The 23,064-nt window shown below is 39.3% G+C and overlaps 1 protein-coding gene across 9 annotated transcripts in view; it reads left to right on the forward strand.

Moving 5' to 3' along the window:
* Nucleotides 1–23,064, forward strand: part of mettl15 (methyltransferase 15, mitochondrial 12S rRNA N4-cytidine) — an 89,069-nt gene that overhangs the window by 6,712 nt on the left and 59,293 nt on the right. For 2 of the 9 annotated variants that reach the window (XM_072272713.1, XM_072272709.1), the window contains exon 2: nucleotides 14,220–14,445. The exons of 4 other annotated variants lie outside the window; for them this stretch is intronic. The gene's annotated coding sequence lies outside the window, so the exon portion shown is untranslated. Of the gene's footprint in view, nucleotides 1–1,410; nucleotides 1,534–1,598; nucleotides 1,620–6,474; nucleotides 6,551–14,219; nucleotides 14,446–23,064 lie in introns of those variants that run through there. 3 more of the 9 variants (XM_072272711.1, XM_072272714.1, XM_072272712.1) reach the window with 3 other exon arrangements.

Here is a 23,064-nt window from a genome sequence, read left to right on the forward strand (position 1 = left end):
CTATCATCAGCCTCTTGAACCGGGGGGGATGATTTCACTCAACTTCACAACTGAACTGTTCCCACATCCTATGAGCTCACTTACAAGGACTCTTTATCTCATCATCTCGATATTTATTGCTTATTTATTTATTAATAATTTTTTTGTTTTTGCACAATTTGTTGCCTTTGGCAGATTGGTTGTTTGTATGTCTTGTTGGGTGTGGTCTTTCATTGATTCTCTTGTATTTCTTCTGTTTTCTGTGACTACCTGCAAGAAAATTAATCTCAGGGTTGTATGTAGTAGATATATATGTACTTTGATAATAAATTTACTTCGAACTTTGAGTTGCATTCAGTTTGGAAACAAACTTCTAAGATGTTGCAAAATGCTATCTTGTTCTTAAATTTCGGATACAATTTTGATGGAGATTCTTTTGGAAGAAAAGATAATTTTGAGTATTATATTTACTCTAAAATTGTCAATTGAATTTCAAATTCATGATTTCGATGGTAATGTTGCTATATGATAGAAAATAAATTTTACTTTTGTTATCATCTGCAAGTTCTTTACTCTTTAATTTTTTTCTCGCCTTCTACATTGTATGTAATCTGTAAAATGCAGTAGTGCATGATTTAACATTTGACCAATTTACCATTCATAAACATTGTAACAGTTTGGGAGTAAAAGGTCAAGAGTGCTGAAAATAGAGATATGAAATCTCCATCCAAGTACATTGAGTGTGCATGGAAAGTTTTTGGTTTAATAATTCTGACAAATGAGACAGCAAATTGCAGTAATAAATAGGATAGGAAAAGAAATGTGTTCAAAATTGTAACCTAAGGACCTAGAACAGAAATATTATGAGGCATTAGTGAAGTTTACAAGCGGAGGAACAAAGTCAGTCAAAAGGCCAGCACAGGTTGTTAATTTTGGGTGGTATTGGTGAAGTGATCAGTAAAAGATAAAGAATTTTCTGGAGTGAAGCCCAGGGTGAGAAAACTGACACTGGAAATTTGGATGTGGATGGAAAATTATTTGGATGATATAGGATTTAGGACAAAAAGATGAAGGGAGATAAACAACATTAGCGTTGGGCAGGCTTGGTTAATTCTATTTATTAAACAGGAGCGTAAACCTTTTACTTGCCAAGTGAAACCAAGCAAAATAGAGTAGGTGATTGTGCCCTGCTGAGCTCAATACCTGCTATGCTTACTGTGACTGTCAAAGCATAGAGAAACCTTTACAAGCTCCCACAGCCCCTGATGATGCTGTGATTTCAGTCTTTGGGGCTGACGTGAGAGTGTCCTTCAGGCAGATGAACCCACAGAAAGAGTCCTGTCTAGATGGGTACCTAGCTGAGTACTAAACACCTGTACTGATTAACTGGCTGGAGCGTTCACTGATATCATTAACCTCTTGTTTTCACAGTCTGAGGTACCCAACTGCTTTAAGCGGGTTTCAATTATACCAGTGCCTTAGAAGAATGGTAACCTGCCTTAATGACTATCATCTAGTGGCACTTGCATCTACTATGATGAAGAGCTTTGAGAGGTTGGTGATGAAACCTATCAACTCCTGTCTGAGAAGTGACTTGGATCTGCTCCAATTTGCCTACTATCATAACAGGTCCACACCAGGTACCATTTCATTGGCTCTTCACTCAACCCTGGAATATTTGGACAGCAAAGATACATACATCAGGATACTCTTTATTGACTATAACTCAGCATTCAATACTGTCTTCCCCTCAATACTAATCAATAAGTTCTAGGATTTTGGCCTCAATACCTCCTTATGCAATTGGATCTTCTATTTCCTCAGTTGCAGACCCCAGTCATCTCAGCTTGGCAAGAGCATCTCCACAATCTCCGTCACTGCTGGTGCACCACAAGGCTGAGTGTTTTGCCACCTGCTGAACTTGCTTTATACCTACGCTAAACACAGCTCCAATGCACTGTTAAAGTTTGCTGACAACACCATTGTTGTTGGCCGAATCAAAGGTAGTGATGAATCAGCATATAGGTAGGAAGTTGAAAATCTAGCTGAGTGGTGCCATAACAAAAACCTTTCTCTCAATGTCCTCACATTGGAAATGGTTTGTGTAATAAATCAGTACAATTCTTGGTCACTAAAAAATTACTTTATATATTTAGTCAATATTAAACCTTGAGATGGTAACTTTATTGCCATGAACTTGCTTATCTTTTGGAATATATTATATACTAGATATCCTAAGTATTTTGACATCTCAGTCTTTGCTGCCCTGAAATTTAAATGATAACTTTATTTTGGCAAACCCTTAATGTAAACTCAGTAGCATGAAAATGGGTACATTTGGCATAATTTTGATGATCAAATATAATCTTTGAGGCAATTATAGTGCATTACAATATCCAGGGGTAGCATTTGGTCCTTGTAAGGTGACAAATTAGATTGGAATTAGTGTTTCTTTTCTTAAGTAAAATTTAAAGAATTCTTCAATGAAGTACCACTACTAATTTTGATTTTCCTGCTTTTTGTCATTGTGAAGATTCCCTTTTTGAGTTGGTATCCCCTTGGGTCAATATTTTGTTCTCTTTCATTAGGAAAAGTCATTAACACAAGCACAGTTCAATGCACTTCCAATTTTTAATAAATTATTACTGATTAATTCAGATACTGCAGCAAGCAACTGACACTGCACTTTCTCATAGAACTATTTTGCATTGCAAATAATGTATTTTTGCAGTGTGCAATGTATATCATTTGTAAAAGAACTCGAGTATGATTTTTAAGATTAATTTATACAAGTTTACCAATCGTGCTGTAGATTATGTTTCTTTTGCCTTATCTTGATTATCAATTCTGATTGTCTTTTTTTTTAAATGACCATGTATTCTTCATTGAATACAGGGACAGGAAATTATTGAATGTTTGGACAAGGTAGTTAAGAACATTCATGAAGGCATACATGCACATCCTTAACATGGATATTGTTTATAGGAGGGATCTTTGCTCTTGCTACCTCCTTTTCCCCACAATACCGCCCAAACCAAGTTTGCGTGACTGTGTCCCTGTACTAGTCATCTAAAACAGGGGTCAGCGACCTTTTTGCCTCTGGGCTGGATCGCGTATTAATGAGCAGACGGTAGGCCAGAAAAATGCCATAAGAAAACTTGAAATATGGGAATTATCCATTTAAATACATCTAGTTATGTTTTGCCTCAAATTAATGAATAACGCATGCTAGAAAATCATATGTGCTTAAGGTTGATCCTGATCTAAAACACAAGGTTCATTGCAATTTCATTTTCAAAATTGGCACTGCACATTCCATTCTCATTAAAACCCTATGAACTGGTTTTGTGATTTATTAGTTGCAACAGCACTTTGCAAAATGATATTTAATATGACAATTTTATAAAGAATTCTATAAAGTTTGGAGTAGGGAAAACTGATTGCTAGCATTCACTTTAATGGGATATTTCCAGATCTTCATGATGAGCCATTATATCTCATTGTGTTCAGGGTCACATTTCCTTATATCAAACTTGCAGCAGCCTTAATATTTTTTTCTTCTGGTAAAATGTTTGACTGGATGAGTCAGCACACTGAGTCATAGGCAACACAGGCTAGAGAAGTGCTGGACGACTTAATTGGAGACTGCTTAATTAAACCAGAGCTTTCAACTTAGTTAGTCCGATTGACAGGCTCCGGATGTTTTTTTTAACAACTACCATAGTTATTGCGCACACAATATATACCTCATCATCCATTTTGTTACCTATGAAGTTACTGATTTGAAAGGATTGTCTCTTGAAGGGTATCATGTTTTTAAAAGTTACATGGTATGCATCTAATCAGGTTTCATTTTAGATTATCTGCAAGGGGTGATTGATAAGTTCGTGGCCCTAAGGTAGAAGGAGTCAATTTTAGAAAACCTAGCACATTTATTTTTCAACATAGTCCCGTCCTATATGTACACACTTAGCCCAGCGGTTGTGGGGCATACGGATCCCTTCTTTGTAGAAGTGGTCCACAGCAGGGGTGATTGATAAGTTCGTGGCCTAAGGTAGAAGGAGATGAGTTATTATCTTCAAACTTTCTGCATTATCACTCAACGAGTTGAACGGCGCGTGCATGTAACGAGAGCGTCTTGGACCTCCAGGTGGTCCACAGCAGGGGTAATTGATAAGTTTGTGACCTAAGGTAGAAGGAGATGAGTTATACCGCTCTCGTTACATGCAGTTCAACTCGAGTGAAAATGCAGAAAATTTGAAGTCAATAACTCATTCTCCTTGTACTTTAGGCCCCGAACTTATCAATCACCCCTGCTGTGGACCACTTCTGGAGGTCCAAGATGCCGACTTCTACAAAGAAGGGATCCGTATGCTCCATGACCGCTGGACTAAGTGTGTAAATGTAGGAAAAACGAACGTGCTAGGTTTTATAAAATTGACTCTTTTTACCTTAGGCCATGAACTTATCAATCACCCCTTGTATATTGGATTAAGTATTGGCGCGTGGCCAAGTTGTTAAGGTGTCGCTCTAGTGATCTGTAGGTCGCTAGTTCGCGCCTCAGCTCAGGTAGCGTGTTGTGTCCTTGGGCAAGGCACTTAATCACACGTTGCTCTGTGACGACACCAGTACCAAGCTGTATCGGCCCTGGTGCCCTTCCCTTGGACAACATCGGTGGCATGGAGAGGGGAGACTTGCAGCATGGGCAACTGCCGGTCTTCCACACAACCTTGCCCAGACCTGCGCCCTGGAAACCTTCCAAGATGTAAATCCATGGTCTCAGGAGGCTAACAGATGCCTATTATTATATTGGAATAAAGTGCTTCATAATTATCAAGCAAAACTGAAAGTAAGACAAAATTACAGATTAAGTAAGTTTAAAAGTGCAATGGACAGAAGTACTGTGGTTTACTAATGTAATAAGATTCCCTTTCATTAATATAGGAATAATATATGTTCAAATCATGATGGTTTGTGGTTTCGAGGGATCAGTATTTCTTCTCTATAAAGCTCTGAAAGAGTGGACCATTGGCTGGTATACTAATAAATAAACTGATTCAGATCGTGTTGAGCCTCTCAAGTAATATCATGTTTGCAGCCTTCCAAGTAAGTAGACTCTTTTGCATCATGAACCTACCCAGGTCACAGAGAACTTGGTATCTGCCAAAGTGCTGTTGCTTAATATTCATGTGGCAATTGCTGATACATTGAAGGTCAATGGTACCATCCTTGCTGCTGTAGGACTTGGTAATGGTGCTGCTTTTAAAGATTAAAGCATGTGAGCATCTTAACATGGCCATTAATTTGTATTTATCAGTTCACCCTTCATATTTAAATGTCTTGTGGCTTAGTTCAAGTTATGTCATTATTGAACAATTTGCAAATAAAACCAAGTGCATGAAGAACATTACCTAATGGTTCCACAGTTGTCATTCAGTTTGTTGTAAGCTGGTTGCTGAAAATCTTAAAGATGGTTAGCATGAGGGCATTTTCCTGAGAAATACCTGTACTGAAATCTTATGGCTGAGATATCAAACCTTGGAGAGTAAGATTTATTTTTTGGTGTAGGAGATAACTTCACTTTAATTACACTGCTTTTTAATTTTGCTTTATTTCCTTGGATGGAAGATCTGGGTTTGTGCTGATGGGTCAGTATAAATTTATTTTCATGAAATATTCATTGAATTGAATTTTAGTTTGTGACAAAGTATTGGTAATTTGATTAGGGACAAAATGAACTTCAGAATTCAAATAAGGAAAAATGTAAAACCACATGGATGTTAAGTTCATATCTCAAAACAGGGGCTTTGGTGCTGGAGTTCTGTTACTGTTGTTTTATTGCTAATCGATACCCATGATGAGAGACTGGCATATTCGTGCAGGATTTAAACTAATTGCATGTTTAACTTGTGTTAGTGTTAGTCTGTAATTAATGCTGGACATTCACTTTGAAAATTGGTTGGATTTACCTTTGTTAACTGGCGCAGTTAGCATGTACCATTACTTAGCATAGTATATTGATGTTAATCTATTTCAAATTCTTGTTACCTTTCAGAGCTGTGGAGTGATGAGTAAAGTTCCTCCTGATTATTATCTGATTTGTACTTGTGCTAAAGTTCTTTACATAGTTTAAAAAAAAAATAAAGGATTCCCTTCCTGAAAAGTATAGGACACAATCTTACCCTTCTCTGAAGATGTCACCAAAGCATGTAAACTGGAGAGCTCACCACTAGCTTAAATCCTAAAACCACAAGAATAAAATAAAAAAAAAGCAAGGTCTTTTAAAAAAAAAAGTCAAATGTCATTTGTTTTCTGATAAGTATTACATTTACGATCTGAAGCAAACAGCTGTAGATATTGTGGTTCCTCCCCAGATAAAGAACACTTTATTGTATCCAGTCCTTGCATACGAAGGAAATGGGCCGGTTGAATTTACTGGATGCTGTGCTGCATCTGCTATGAGGGAACTCAGTTCGTGGCCTCATTTCAGACGTGCAAACTGCTCAGGTTTCACATAGTTCACAGGAACAGAGCCCTGGCCTAGCCTGGGGAGGACCTGTATAAGGAGCATGTGAGTGTGATGCATGAGGCAGGCATATCATCCTGTTTACCAGGAGCAGCTTCTTGATAGTTTATATTGGATATGATTCTTGTATGATTGTTCATGACGGAGTTTATGTTGCTTGTTTACAATGGCACCAGCAATGATGACTTCACTACATCCTACATTGGAGTATATCTTGCATTGTTGCTCAGAATTGTTTTGTCTTGATAATGTGGAAATTAGAGTTTGAAAATTGGATTAATACGGGGAAAAAGTTGAAAATAGTCAGGTCATACAAAGTCTGGAGCAAAATAGTGTCAAGCTTTCATGAAACTGACCTTTTGTCCGCTGAACCTGTGTAAATAGTATGGAAATATGCCTAGGTTAGTGTTGGCACGTGGTCAAGTGGTGAAGGCGTATGTCTAGTGATTTGAAGGTCGCTAGTTCAAACCTTGGCTGAGGCAGTGTGTGTGTCCTTGAGCAAGGCACTTAACCACATGTTGCTGTGCGACACCGGTGCCAAACTGTATGGGTCCTAATGCCCTTCCCTTGGACAACATCAGTGGCGTGGAGAGGAGAGACTTGCAGCATGGACAACTGCTGGTCTTCCATACAACCTTGCCCAGGCCTGCGCCCTGGAAACCTTCAGAGGCGCAAATCCATGGACTCACGAGATTAATGGATGCCATATATATGTATGCCTAGGATATTCTAATTACAAAGTGTAATTTGTTGATCTTGTATTTCTCATGCATTTTTGGAGAAAATTATAAAATGAGCTGGCAGCTAAAGGCATATTGTGTTTTAATTTCAGATTTATAGCACCTGCAGTATTGTAGTTCTGTGGAGCATGATGTTTTTAGTTATTGAGATACAGCATGGAGTAGGCCCTTCTGGCATATTGAGCTGCACTGTAACCATCAATTACAGTAACCATCAATTTAACCCTAGCCTAACCACAGTACAGTTTACACTGACCAGCTAACCTACCAACCAGTACATCTTTAGTCTGTGAGAGGAAACTGGAGCACCCGAAGGAAACCTAGGCATTCACGGGGAAAATGTACAGCCTCCTTACAGACAGCGGCGGGATTTCTGTCATTATCGCAACCTTTAAATGGAATGATGACATGAAGGCTTCAGTGAAATGCACTTGGACAGTGTTAAGCTTGTAGGAATTGTAATCAAAATGCTTAATTTAACAATGAATTGGCAATCTCCCCTGAGCTCATATAGGATATTGGAGAAACTAAGCAGTGGCTGTAATATACTTGTAAATAGTTACTTAAATAGCTCATGTATTCTTAGCAATGCCATCAAGTGAGCTATATACATGATACGAGGACTGTGCATTCTGAATAACTTGTTAGAGTTAACACTACTTTTTCAGCCTAGGTATCTCATAACTATTGTTCTAGGCAGATTTCACCAGATCTTCAGCAGTAAGTATACAATCTATTATAGGGGACAATACAGTGGCTAAAATTGGGAAGAAGGGCTGGTGAAGAAAGGTTGTGTTGCATAGTTGTGCAAAGTGAATCCCAAGGTGATGATTAAATAAAATTTGAATTCACTGTGTTACAGAACTATGTCTATTAAGTTCTAATTACAAAGCTGAAGTGCTGCTCTATTTAACTAGTTTAGCACATAAGTTGAAGTTATGTTTGAAATAGGATAAGCATGGAGGAGAATATTATAACATTAAACATGGCACATAAAACTGAAGAAAGGACATACATATCTGTTTCTCCCACACAGAATTATGAGGTTTCAGAATGTTGGAAAGGTATTACATCCTTGGTGTTTACTTAACCAAGCACTTTATGAAATGGAACAGGTATGAAAGGTAATTGATCAGGCCATTGTAGGGGCAGCAGTCCCTGTGAAATGCTGATTCAGAAGTGGTTCCTTATGTTGCTGGTTTTAGAACAACTACAAATGATCTGCAGGAAATGGGGAGAACATATTGGTATACAAGTATTTGTGTTTGTAAGAATTGTTTTTGAAGAGTTTGAGCAGTAATTAAACTATAGATTTTCCAAATTGTCAAACATTATATTGTTTTCTATTGCAAGGACTTGGAGTGCAATTACACAGATTTGCTTTGCTTAGAATGAATGAAGTTGCTATGGAAGGAATGAAGTAAAATTTCACTGAATTATTTTCTAAGGAGACATCCAATAAGAGTGATTAAAAATAAGCCTATATTTTGTGAAATGTGTAAGAGTGAAAGGGGATTTTATTGACAGTAGGTTCTGGAAGACTATTTCCTTTGGCTAGATATTGTGAAACTAGGAATTATCAGTCTTGGAATAGCATGGCACATCAAAACCTGTCAAACCAGGAGATAGCTTATGAGCATCAGTTTCCATTGAGTTACCGTTAATGGATAGGTTGTTTACACGCCCGTAGAAATGCAACACAGATCCCAGGCATTTGGTGGAATTGTGACTGTCCTTTGAAACACAGAAAGATCTTGATGAGATGCTGCATTGAAGATTATTGTAGAAAACAAAAGCTCATGGTGCAGCAGGTAATGACATGGAAATAAGATTAATTTCTGACAGGAAACAGGAGGCATAAGTAGATTTGTTTTTCTAGTTTTCAAGTTTTAATGATTGATGAGCCACAGGAATTGGTGCAAAGACATCAATTTTTGGCATTTTACAGAAATTGGATAAAGCTATTGAAGGTGCAGGTGCTAAATTTTCTAATGCCACAAGGATATGCTATGTAGAGTGTATACAGAGATTACAACAGATATTGGTATGCTAAGTGAATATGAAACAAAAGGGTGAAGACTTGATTTTGGAAAATCTTGGCAAGATGGATTATGTAAAGGATGTTTGGCTTCCATGTCAGAGCTGAATTCCACATTGTCTTCTGTAGACTACTCAGTAGTAGCGCAGAAGTGATTTGAACTTTTAAGAAGTGGAGTGGTACCTCTTCTTTCCTTACATGCTGTTTCCTAGTCATGAGGCCCAATATTGCAGCAATTAGTGCCAGCACGATTCCTTAGCCAGATAATGCTGTCTTTGTTTCATATTCGTGGGGCTAAGTAGGAAGAATAATATCGAAATGACATGCTTTCAGCCATACATGTTGCATTTTAGATACATGTAGGTTTTGGTAATAATTTGCTTTCAAATCTGCCATACAAGAACCATAGAATCAGACAAAATGATTCAGGAGAATTGAACTTTTTAGATTCAGTATTAATATCCTAGCCTACCCCATAGGTTTGTTTACTGCTTAGGCCATTTAAAACTGAACTATTGTAACTACCAGTGGCAAAACAAACTTTCTGTCTTCACTGTTGGAGCGGTCAACATCAACTTCTGCTGAAATTGGAAATCTTAGCTGAGTACCTTTTAATATAAGACCAGAAGTACATAAACACCCTAAGGTGCTTCCTGATCTGAATGACTTGCCAACCTATTTTAAAAGATGTTACAGAGTCAATCTCATTGGTGGATCTAAAGTCAGACATAGGGCAGACAGAGTTACTGGTAGATTTCCTTATCAATCACAAGGTTGCCATTTATGACCTAATTAACACACAAGATGTATATATTTTTAAAGTTGTCATATTTGCCGTTGTTTCCCAACCTGTATTTCAGGAGAATTCTTTGAAGAACAGTCTCGGCCTGAAGCGTCAACTGTTTCTTCATTTCCTTGGATGCTGCCTGATCTGCTGAGTTCCTCCAGCATTTTGTGTGGGTTGTTCTGGATTTCCAGTATCTGCAGAATTTCTTGTGCCAATGTTAGAATTAATCCATGCCAAACCAGTAATCTACCTAGTCCCTTCACCCTGCACTTGGACCATAGCACTCCATACCCCTCTCAATGTCTCACCGACATCTTGTATAATTTCAACATAACATTCCCAAAATACGGTAATTAATGAAGGCCAATGTGCCAGAAGCTTTCTTAATGACCCTTTCTACCTGTGACCCCACTTTCAAAGAATTATGGATCTCCTTCGAAGGTCCATTTGTTATCAAGCTGTAAAATTCCGAAATTCTTCTCCAGATAGCTGTGAAACCAAGAAAGCAAAGAATGGCAACATGAACATCAATCCCCAAATCCCCTCTCCCCGCACAAGAAAACAAACAAAAAACGGAGCAAGCACATTGATCCCCAAATCCGCCTCCCCTGCACACAAAAATATGAGAGTGCGGGTGAAAAACACAGAATATAAAAACTAGAGACTGAAAAAAAAATTCCATAATTCAATTCCATATCCAAACCACAGAAAACCTGGGTAACATTTTACGGGAAGAGGGCTAGCTTCCCTCTCTGGTCATAGAGCAATCCCACCAGTGATGAAAAGGAAGTCTCCCCTTTCGGGGAACAGAGTGATCCCACCGGCGATCAAATGGCAGGCAGCCAGCAGTCTTCTGAGACTGCCCTGTTCTATCACACTCCTCAGTGCCTTACGGCTCACTGTGTTAGGCCTACCCTGGTTGGTCCTCTCTAAGTGCATCATCTCACACATGGTCTGCATTAAATGCCATCTACCATTTTTCAGCTTTTTTTTTCCAGCTGGTCCAGATCCTACTGTAAGCTTTGATAGTCTTCCTCACTGTCCACTACACACTAAAACTTGGTGTCATCTGCAAATTTGCTGATCCAGTTTACATCATTGATGTAGATAACAAACAACAATAGACCCAGCACCAACCCCTATGACACACCATGAGTCACGGGCTTCCAGTCAGAGAGGCAACCATCTATTCCCAGTCTCTGGCTTTTCCTGCAATGCCAATAACTAATTCAAATTGCTACCTCATCTTGAGTGCCAAGCGAATGAATCTTTTTGACCATCCTCCTATGTGGGACCTTGTCAAAGGCCTTGCTAAAGTCTATGCAGACAACATCCACTGACTTACCTTCATCAAATTTCCTGGTAACTTCCTTGAAAAACTATTTGATTGTAGAAGCCCTTGGGGTTCTCCTTCACTTCGCTAGAGCAACCTTATTCTTCTTTGAGCCCCGCTGATTTCCTCCTTTAATGTTCTCTTGCATTTCTTAGACTCCTCGTGTACCTTATTTGTTTTTGTACCTGCTGTGCACCTCCTTTTTCTTAACCAGGGCCTCAATATCTCTCGGAAACCAAAGTTCTCTAAGCCTGTTAAACCTTGCCTTTTATTCTGACAGGAACATACAAACTCTGTACTCTCAAACTTCTACTTTTGAAGGCCTCCCACTTACACCTTGTCCCTATCAGCACTTGCTAGATAATAGACAATAGGTGCAGGAGTAGGCCATTCGGCCCTTCGAGCCAGCACCACCATTCACTGTGATCATGGCTGATCATACACAATCAGTACCCTGTTCCTGCCTTCTCCCCATATCCCTTGACTCCGCTATCCTTAAGAGCTCTATCTAACTCTTGCTTGAAGGAATCCAGAGAATTGGCCTCCACTGCCGCCTTAGGGAGAGCATTCCACAGATCCACAACCCTCTCTGTGAAAAAGTTTGTCCTCAACTTTGTTCTAAATGGTCTACCCCTTATTCTTAAATTATGGCCTCTGGTTCTGGACTCCCCCAACATTGGGAACATGTTTCCTGTCTCTAGCGTGTCCAATCCCTTAATAATCTTATATGTTTCAATCTGATCCCCTCTTCTTCTAAATTCCAGTGTATACAAGCCTAGTTACTCCAATCTTTCAACATATGACATACCCGCCATCCCTGGAATTAACCCAGTGAACCTACGCTGCACTCCCTCCATAGCTAGAATGTCCTTCCTCAAATTTGGAGACCAAAACTGCACACAATACTCCAGGTGGGGTCTCACCAGGGCCTCGTATGACTGCAGAAAGACCTCTTTGCTCCTATACTCAACTCTCCTTGTTATGAAGGCCAACGTGCCATTAGCTTTCTTCACTGCCTGCTGTACCTGTATGCTTACTTTCAGAGACTGATGAACAAGGATGCCCAGATCTCATTGTGCTTCCCCTTTTCCTAACTTGACACCATTCAGATAGTAATCTGCCTTCCTGTTCTTGCCACCAAAGTGGATAACCTCACATTTATCCACATTAAACTGCATCTGCCCACTCACCCATCCTGTCCAAGTCACCCTGTATTCTCATAACATCCTCCTCACATTTCACACTGTCGCCCAGCTTTGTGCCATCTGCAAATTTGCTAATGTTACTTTTAATCCCTTCATCTAAATCATTAATGTATATTGTAAATAGCTGCGGTCCCAGCACCAAGCCTTGCGATACCCCACTAGTCACTGCCTGTCATTCTGAAAAGGACCTGTTAATCCCTACTCTTTGTTTCCTGTCTGCCAACCAATTTTCTATCCATGTCAGTACCCTACCCCCAATACCGTTTGCTCTAATTTTGCCCACTAGCCTCCTATGTGGGACTTTATCAAATGCTTTCTGAAAGTCCAGGTACACTACATCCGCTGGCTTTCCCATGTCCATTTTCATAGTTAAATCCTCAAATTCCAGAAGATTAGTCAAGCATGACTTCCCCTTCGTAAATCCATGCTGACTCAAACCTATCCTGCTACTGCTATCCAAATATGCCGCTATTTCATCTTTTATAATTGACTCTAGCATCTTCCCCACTACTGATGTCAGACTAACCGGTCTATAATTGCCTGTTTTCTCTCTCTCTCCTTTCTTAAAAAGTGGGATAACATTAGCTACCCTCCAATCCGCAGGAACTGATCCTGAATCTATAGAACATTGGAAAATGATTACCAATGTGTCCACAATTTCTAGAGCCACCTGCTTAAGTACCCTGGGATGCAGACCATCAGGCCCTGGGGATTTATCACCCTTCAGTCCCATCAGTTTACCCAACACCATCCTTTTTTTGATAACTTCAAAATTGGCTTTTCTCCAATTTAGGTCTTAACCGGAGGACCAGATGAATCCTTTTCCATAATTACCTTGAACTTAATTGTGCAACATAAGGTTGCTTACTGCTATTTTGGGGTCATGAAATTGTAAGGGTTTTCAAAGTAACCCATGATCAATATGGAAAGAGATTAAGAAGGCAACTTAATGCAGAACTGCTTGAAAAACATTTTCAATGCTACCTACTGCAGAAGTTCATTATTCTTGTTTGGCATTATAACTCAAACCAAATGACCTGAGGATACTTGGCAATTGTTTTATTTGTTTGCAGTCATTGCTGTCTTAAAATACTGTTCTTTTCTGTGTTCTATACAACATAATTTTATATGGACGGTAAACTCTGAACGGAAATCATTTCAAAAATTGTGTACACTGCTATTATGAGGCATTAATTTTGCACTCTTGATTTTTTCCTAAAATTTCTAAATAGAATCTGTGTGCAGATAGGATATTTCCTTGAGAAAGCAGAACCAGTTCTTTAAACTCTGAAAGGAAAAAAAAAATGAATGATTCCACTCTGAAATTTACTTTTAATTTGCCTCCAAGAAAATAATCTATCCTATAAATGGACAGATTACAGCTCTGAACTCACTTGTATTGCAAGAAGTTACTTGATAAGTTTTCTAAAAGGGTGATTGTGCAGGAAAAATAGAATGAGTAAGTAATTGAAGGTGATTAGTTCCATGAAAATTTGAAATGAATAAGAGATTTCACTTCAGGTAGAATCACTGCCTCAAGAATTACATAAACAAGTTGTATCAGTGTTTCTATACTTTGCAGGCATTGACTCCCATGGTTTTCTTGCGCAGATTTCCACTGAATTCATCAGTCTACCTACAAGGGACTTGGCATGACACCAGACCCACTGGGCAGGATTCGTCCACCAGAGGGCTGCACAGTTACAGAATGCTGATAATGCAGATTGTGGCTGTTCTCAATTAATTTCTGCTCCATCAAGAAATCAAATTACAACAAGCAACAGCTCATCCCTTGCAGCCGAGAAGAGAATGGTGTAATCATGGACTTCATGTCAGGGTACCTCAAAACAATTTCACTATCTTAAGGATTCTAAGCATAAGCAGAGTTTTAAAATCTGGGTTTGCGTTAGATAGTTTCACTGGTTTAATTCACATCCAGCAGTGATCTGAGCATCATGTAGGGGAAAGATTACTTGCCTCAAACCTACAATTCAATTTAGATAATGTAATGGTACCATCTCCTTGTCCAAGATTCTTCCAAATGCTGTTCTAATTAACTCTTGATAGTGCAAGGCTTAATAAAACTGATTAAAACACTTAATTTTAAACAAATTAAATGTATTGATTAACCGTTGTTCGAAGTAGCCAAGTTCAATTCATAATAAATAATTATACAATATAATGTCAGTCTGTTCCATGTCAATTTGCAGCCCTCTTTGAAAAAGGATGAGGCACTGTCAAGTTGAGTTCATTGTCACATGCACAAATATGGTGAGATACAGATACAGTGGAAAAACCTGCAGCAACTTTATGGGGACTTGGGAATAAAGAAAAAAAGAAAATATACATAAATTCAGAATCGGGTTTATTATAATTGACACGTTCTGAAATTTGTTGTTTTGCAGCAGCAGTACTGAACGAGTTTTTAAAATTACCCCAGGTAAAATAAATAAATTAATTAATAGTGCAAAAGAGGAATAGTGAGGGAGTGTTCATGGGCTTGTGGACATTCAGAAATATGATGGCAGGAGTAAGAAGCTGTTCATAAGGCACTGATTGTGGGTCTACAAGAAAGGAAGAACAAAGTAGCACAATAAACAACACAAGAGTCAGAGCCATGGTAGTACAAGCAATAATCTGTAGTGTTCTTCAGTTCCTACAATCAGCCATTGAGGATTATGAGATTTCCTTGCAAGTGGCTTTTGATGCAGGCATCACTTTTATGTTTGGCAGTGGGCAGGCAAAACATGTTATTGAGTGTCCTGATGAAGGGTCTCGGCGTGAGACGTCGACTGTACCTCTTCCTAGAGATGCTGCCTGGCCTGCTGCGTTCACCAGTAACTTTGATGTGTGTTATTGAGTGTCTACCCACTTCAGTGATGATGCACTTTTCTCTGCCTTGCAGGACAACACTGCCAATCAGCTGATGGTAGCAAGTAAATACAGGTGCAGATACATGATCTTTCTTCCTTCATCAGCGGCCATTCCCCTTCTGCTCCTGTCACTCTCCCCAAACAGCATCTTACCCCAGAGAGGGCACAATTTTAAAGTGCTTGGAAGTAGGTACAGAGGAGATATCAGGAGATGCAAGTGTTTTTTTTTTTACACAGAGAGTGGTGACTGCATGGAATGGGCTGCCAGCAACAGTGGTGGAGGTGGATATGATAGGGTCTTTTAAGAGACTCCTAGATAGGTACATGGAGCTTAGAAAAATAGAGGGCTGTGGGTAACCCTGGGTAATTTCTAAAGTAAATGCATGTTTGGCACAGCATTGTGGGCTGAAGGGCCTGTATTGTGCTGTAGGTTTTCTATGTTTCTAAACATTGCAGGTAATATTGTTCACCATTATTGAAGCAATTATTGTTGAGCCATGGGAATATGATAGTTGATTGTTAAAATACACACCTCACACTGCACTCTCTTCTGATTTAGAAAGATGAATTCGTATAAGTAAACACCTCAAAGTGCCAGGCGTGTTGGAGGGGGTTCAACAGTTGAGGGAGAAACACTCCATGGAATTTTAAGGAAATTTCAGAGCAAGAATCTGCATGTAGCAGAGCATGGGGACAAGAATAGGGTAGTATCACTGTCTGGTGTGTGGTTACACCTTTGTTTATGTGAAGGCAACCTTAAGAGCACATCAGTGGAGTAGAATGCAGAAGGACATCCTTGGGTGTACACAGTGAAATACTTGGTGCATTATATTGCCAGAAAGAAGCTTTTTCAACAAAAATAAAGTGCCTAAGTAACCTTTTGGTCAAATTGTTTCTGTAGAAAATTGCCATAAAACAGGTTATCTGGTGGACTGATAAAATTCTAATTGTATTGTAAATTTCTCCCCCAGTCAGAGGCCAAAAGTGATACGATGTTAGCTTCCATCTCATACAGTATTCTAGTCATTGCTTTACTAATTAAGTATTATGTTCATTTTGGAGTACCATGTTTTTTTTGTTGCATGTAGTGTCATCACTCCACAGCAATTTCCTAATGCATGTAGTGTAAATATACATGGCAAATAAAGTTGATTCTTTATATTTTACAACACATATTCTAGATGATGAAACTTGCGGGAATCATTTGCCTTTGCTTTCATGTGTTCTTGTTCTTTTATAATGATGACTCGCCACCTACTACTCTGTATTTTTTTTAGATTATAGATTGAGGACATGCAGTCCTCTTTTTTTTGTCATTTAGTAACGCATGCATTAAGAAATGATACAATATTCCTCCGGTGTGATATCACAGAAACACAGGACAGACCAAGACTGAAAAACTAACAAAAACCACATAATTATAACATATAGTTACAACAGTGCAACAATACCATAACTTAAAAGAACAGGCCATGGGTTCGGTTAAAAAAAAAAGTTCGAAGTCTCTTGAATGTCCCACATCTCGCGCAGACGGGAGAAGGAAGAAAACTCCCTACCATGCCCGACCACAGTCCGACTCTGAGTCGTCTAAAAACTTCAAGCTCCGATCAGCCCTCCGACACCGAGTACCGAGCACCATCTCTGCCGAACGCTTCGTCCTCAGCCTCGGTCGTCAGCAGCAGGCAAAGCCGGGGATTTTGGGGCCTTCCCTCCGGAGATTCTCGATTGCACAGTAGCAGCGGCAGCGAACCGGGCATTTCAGAAATTTCTCCAGATGTTCCTCTGTGCCTTATTTATAATAAGTATTCAGTTTATATATAATCAATATGAAGTTGATAAGCTTCCTTGGTCTAGCAGCAATGTGGACCATCGAAAATCAGTACTGATGAAGGGCCTTGGCCTGAAACAAATGATTTTTTTTTTAACATATGTTACTGTGCAAAAGTCTTGGGCACAAATATATATAGCTGAGATGCTTAAAACTTCTGCACATTACAATAGCAGTTTGGGTATTGCACTGTACTGCTGCAAAAAAAAAAACAAATTTTATGACATATGCGAGTGTGATAAAGCTATTACTAATATGGGCCTCTGTGTACTGAGAGTGGGAAGGGGGCAGGGGAGGGGAAATCATGGTTGGGGAAAAGGGATGGGAGAGGGGAAGGAGTGGGAAGCACCAGAGAAATGTTTGGTAATGATCAGTAAACCAATAGTTTAGGAATCAAATGACTTTGCCTGGTGTCTCAGGACTGGGTGTGTTTCCACCTACACCACTTCCTGCCCCTGGCACTGCTCCTCTGCTACCTATCCTCCACCCCTCCCGTGGCACTCTGCCCTTGTTGTTCTCAACATCCTTTGCGGCCGCCGGAGTTACAAACTCTCTGTCTTCTCCACATTGACAAATACAGTACTGTACTAAAGTCTTGCTGGACACCAGGTGTCTAAGATTCTTGTACAGTACTGTAAGTGACATAGTTAAAATATTACCACAGTTTCCTGTAAACGAGGATATATTTTGGTCAAATTTCAAATGTTTTTAAAAGTGCGTTGACTTTCATCAGAATATTTACTAACGTTAATGATTATCTGAAGAAGTGACTGGCAGAGGAAAGCACCTTGCTCAGTATAGGCATGTTGAGATAAACGTTCTATTTCCGTGCAATATCACTTTATGACGATTTGCTATTTATGAGTTATTTTTCCTTAGTACACTGCTCATTTTAGTATGTGAAATAAGAATCATTTGGGTATGAGATATATAACTCAACCTTTGTAACAACAAACAAAGCACTGGAGGAACTCAGTGGGTCAGACAGTATCTGTGGAGCGAACTGGATGGTCATCTTTTGGGTTAAGTTTCTTTATCAACTGGAAGGAGGAGCTATAACCAGCATGGAAAGCTGGGGGAAAAGGAATGGTGCAAGAGATGACAGATGATAGGTAGAAGTGGCAAAGGTCTGGAGAAGATGGAATATGGAGAAGACAATGGAATGTAGAAGAGATGGAGAGAGAGAAAGAGAGAAATGTGTGGGTAATGGGCAGTTTGGAAGGGTGGTGGTTACCAGAAATTAGAGAAATTGATGTTCATGCCATCAGATTAGAGACTACCAAGGCAGAATCTGAAGTGCAATTCCTTTGTTAGAGTCGACTGGCCATTTAGAACTTAGAAATCTACAGCACATTACAGGCCCTTTGGTCCACATGTAGCCTGCTCTAGAAACTGCCTAGAATTTCCCTACTGCATAGTCGTGTATTTTTAAGCTTCATGTACCTATCTAAGAGTCTTTTGAAAGACTCTATTGTATTCACCTCTACCACCATCACTGGCAGTGCATTTCATGAACCCACCACTCCCTGTGTGAAAAATCTACCTCTGTCATCCCCCTTGTACCTACTTCCAACCACCTTAAAACTATGTCCCCTTGTGTTAGCCATTTCAGCTCTGGGGGGAAAAGCCTCCGGCTATCCCACCATCAATGCCTCTCATCATCTTACACACCTCTATCAGGTCACTTTTCATCTTCCGTTGTCCCAAGGAAAAAAGGCCAAATTCACTCAACCTGTTCTTATAAGTCATGCTCTCCAATCCAGGCAACATCTTGTAAATCTCTTCTGCACTCTCTCTATAGTATCTACATCCTTCCTGCAGTGCGGTGACCAGAACTAAACACAGTACTCCAAGTGGAATCTATACAGCTGAAACATATAAATGATGATTTCTCTCCATAAATATACTGCCTGACTCACTTAGGCTGCAGTCTCTCATGTCAACATATCTATAACTTGTTTTCTTTATGTAGCTGTTTCCTTCGGGTCCTCCGATTTTCTCCCACAGTGCAAAGTCGTACTGGTTGGTAGATTAATTGGTCGTTGTAAATTGTCCCATGATTATGCTAGGACTAAATCAGAGGATTGCTAGACGGGATGGCTCAAAAAGCCAGAAGGGCCTGTTCCACGCTGTATCCCAATAAATAAAAAAGCAAAATTATTATCATGTATGTTTTTTATTGCTTCAGAAAAGCAGCTATTACTTATTAACCAGTTGATAATTCACAGTTGTTTAGTTATAAATGAATCTTCAAATCTTCAGGAACTTCTGTTGAACATAAGAACATAAGAAATAGGAGCAGGAGTAGGCCATCTTGCCCATTGAGCTTGCTCTGCCATTCAATAAGATCATGGCTGATCTGGCCATGGACTCATCTCCACCTACCTGCCTTTTCCCCATAACCCTTAATTCCCCTACTATGCAGAAATCTATCCAACCTTGCCTTAAATAAATTTACTGAGGTAGCCTCCACTGCTCACTGGACAGAGAATTCCACAAATTCATCACTCTCTGGGAAAAGCAGTTCTTCATCTTCTTCATCATCTCCATCTTAAATCTACTCCCCTGAATCTTGAGGCTATGTCTCCTAGTTCTAGTCTCACCTACCAGTGGAAAAAATGTTATTACCTCTATCTTATCTATCCCTTTCATAATTTTATATGTTTCTATAAGAAATCCTCTCATTCTTCTGAATTCCAGTGAGTACAGTCCCAGGTGACTCAATCTATCCTCATAGTCTAACCCCCTCATCTCTGGAATCAACCTGGTGAACTTTTTCTGCACCGCCTCCAACGCCAGTATATCCTTCCGCAAGTAAGGAGACCAGAACTGCACGCAGTAATCCAGGTGCGGCCTCAGAAGTACCCTGTACAGTCGCAGCATAACCTCCTTGGTCTTAAATTCAATCCCTCTAGCAATGAAGGCCAACAAAGACATCCTTGCCATAGAGGGAGTACAAAGAAGGTTCACCAGATTGATTCCTGGGATGGCAGGACTTTCATATGAAGAAAGACTGGATGAACTAGGCTTGTATTCGTTGGAATTTAGAAGATTAAGGGGGGATCTGATTGAAATGTATAAAATCCTAAAGGGATTGGACAGGCTAGATGCAGGAAGATTGTTCCCGATGTTGGGGAAGTCCAGAACGAGGGGTCACGGTTTGAGGATAAAGGCGAAGCCTTTTAGCACTGAGATTAGGAAAAACTTCTTCACACAGAGAGTGGTGAATCTGTGGAATTCTCTGCCACAGGAAACAGTTGAGGTCAGTTCATTGGCTATATTTAAGAGGGAGTTAGATATGGCCCTTGTGGCTAGGGGGATCAGAGGGTATGGAGGGAAGGCTGGTGCAGGGTTCTGAGTTGGATGATCAGCCATGATCATAATAAATGGCGGTGCAGGCTCGAAGGGCCGAATGGCCTACTCCTGCACCTATTTTCTATGTTTCTATGTAATCCATTTGCCTTCTTGATGGCCTGCTGCATCTGCAAACTAACCTTTTGTGATTCATGCACAAACACTCCCAAGTCCATCTGCACAGCAGCATGCTGCAGTTTTTTACCATTTAATTAATAATCTGCTCTTTAATTTTTCCTTCCGAAGTAGATGACCTTATATTTGCCAACATTGTACTCCATCTGCCAGACTCTTGCCCACTCACTTAATCTATCTATAGCTCTCTGCAGACTCTCCATATCTTCTGCACAATTTGCTTTTCCACTCAACTTAGTATCATCAGCAAACTTAGATACACTGCACTCGGTCCCCTCTTCCAGCTTGTTAATATACATCGTGAACAGTTGCGGGCCCAGCACCAACCCCTGCGGCACACCACTCAGCACTGATTGCCAACCAGAGTAACACTCGCATATCCCAACTCTCTGCTTTCTATTCATTAGCCAATCCTCTATCATGCTAATACATCACCCCCAACTCTATCCATCCTTATGGATAAGTCTTTCTATGTGGCACCTTATCGAACGCCTTCTGGAATCCAAATAAATAACGTCTATCTGTTCCCTTCTATCCACTGTACTTGTTATATCCTCAAAGGTATAAAATCAAAAATATTGGCTGCCATTATTTAATGTGTTGATACAGCTAAGAAAGTGCAAATTTTTGAAGTTAATATTTCACATTTGCATATTTTTGTGACTTCATAAAAGAAAATTCTGTATTTCCAGTAACTAAGTTGTCTAAGTAAATTTAATCTTTGTGAGAAAATAAACACTAATTTCTCAATGTGATTCTAGGCCATGGTCTAAATTGTACATTGCATGTAATGTAACTACTGTAAAATAATATATCTCAGACTTGCTCTGGACCACCGGTTTCAAAAATCTGTAATACTGCATGTCCTAAATGGCCAAAAAAGCCTGGTCTGTATTGGAAGCATTTTGTATTTTCGTTACATGGCTCAGTCCTACTTGTATCTTTCTATGCAATTGGGCTTGTGGTGTGCACTGAAATGGGTAAGTTTTTTAGAGAAATAGTGAATTCTATAATGTATTTCATTTTTCATTACATCACCAATGATCTTGACAAAATATACAAAGGCTATCTAATCCCTGTACTTTTATGCATGATAATGCCCTTCAAGTTAGGAAATTTGAATTCTGTTGTAAGACATAAGAATAAATTAACCTGGCACTTCTGTGCATCATTTAATGAATTTTACATTACTGTATAGGTGACATCTTTCAAATAACCATTTGACATGCACCTATTTCAATTCTTCAATCAGCTATTGAAGATTGATCCCATTTCAGAACATGCCAAAAGTTCTCATAATCCTCTCACCCTATTCACTTGATGCTCATCTCATTTGAAATCAATTTTGACAGTAGTGGTGTAAGTAGTGGAGGGTGATTCCTATTTGTCTGCGTGAGCAAATATTATTTATTTATTGACATATAGCATGAAATAGACTCTTTCAGCCCTTCGATCCACGCCGCCCAACAATCCCCCGATTTAACCCTAGCATAATCACAGGACAGTTTACAATGACCAATTAACCTGCTAACTGGTACGTTTTCCGACTGTGGGAGAAAACCGGACCACCCAGAGGAAATCCATGTGGTTACGGGGAGAACTTAAAAACTCCTTGTAGGCAGCAGCGGGAGTTGAACCTGGGTTGCCCGTACTGTAAAACATTGTACTAACCACTGTGCTACTATACTGCCCAAATTAACAGTTCTACTTGATTAATTAGGTCTACCTGAGAACAAATTAGCTGTTGTAGTTATCTAATTAATTGCAAAATTGTGCAAAATAATAACTTTTGAGAGAAAGATGATGTAATTTTTTGAAAAATCATCCCATACTTTTCTAAAAGATGTAGAAAAGTATGAAAGTAGGCCAATTCACTCGACAATTTTATATCCTTCATTTTCATAGAGATCAGTTAATTTAAAATCTGAGCTTGATAAAAGTTTAGTGAACCAAATGTTTTAGGGATTTTGCAGGAAAGAAATTGGGTCACAGATCAGCCATGATTTCACTGAAAGGTCTGACAGTCTTGGGGAGCTCAGTGGGCTACTCACTATTTGATTTTCACTCCATCCAAGTAAGTGGCTCCCAATTTTATTGAATGCACTGTTAATTGCTGAACTGATGAGCCACAGCTATGCTTACAATAGATTGTTGTATTTATGTTTTCAAGATGCAAATTTATCCTAGTAAATAGATTAGCAGTAAGATTAGTAATTATTGCCACTTGATTGCAAAATTACATGAATTATAATGATGTTGTGCATCT

This window comes from Mobula birostris, chromosome 11 (genome assembly GCF_030028105.1).
Source record: "Mobula birostris isolate sMobBir1 chromosome 11, sMobBir1.hap1, whole genome shotgun sequence".
Classification (NCBI taxonomy): domain Eukaryota; kingdom Metazoa; phylum Chordata; class Chondrichthyes; order Myliobatiformes; family Myliobatidae; genus Mobula; species Mobula birostris.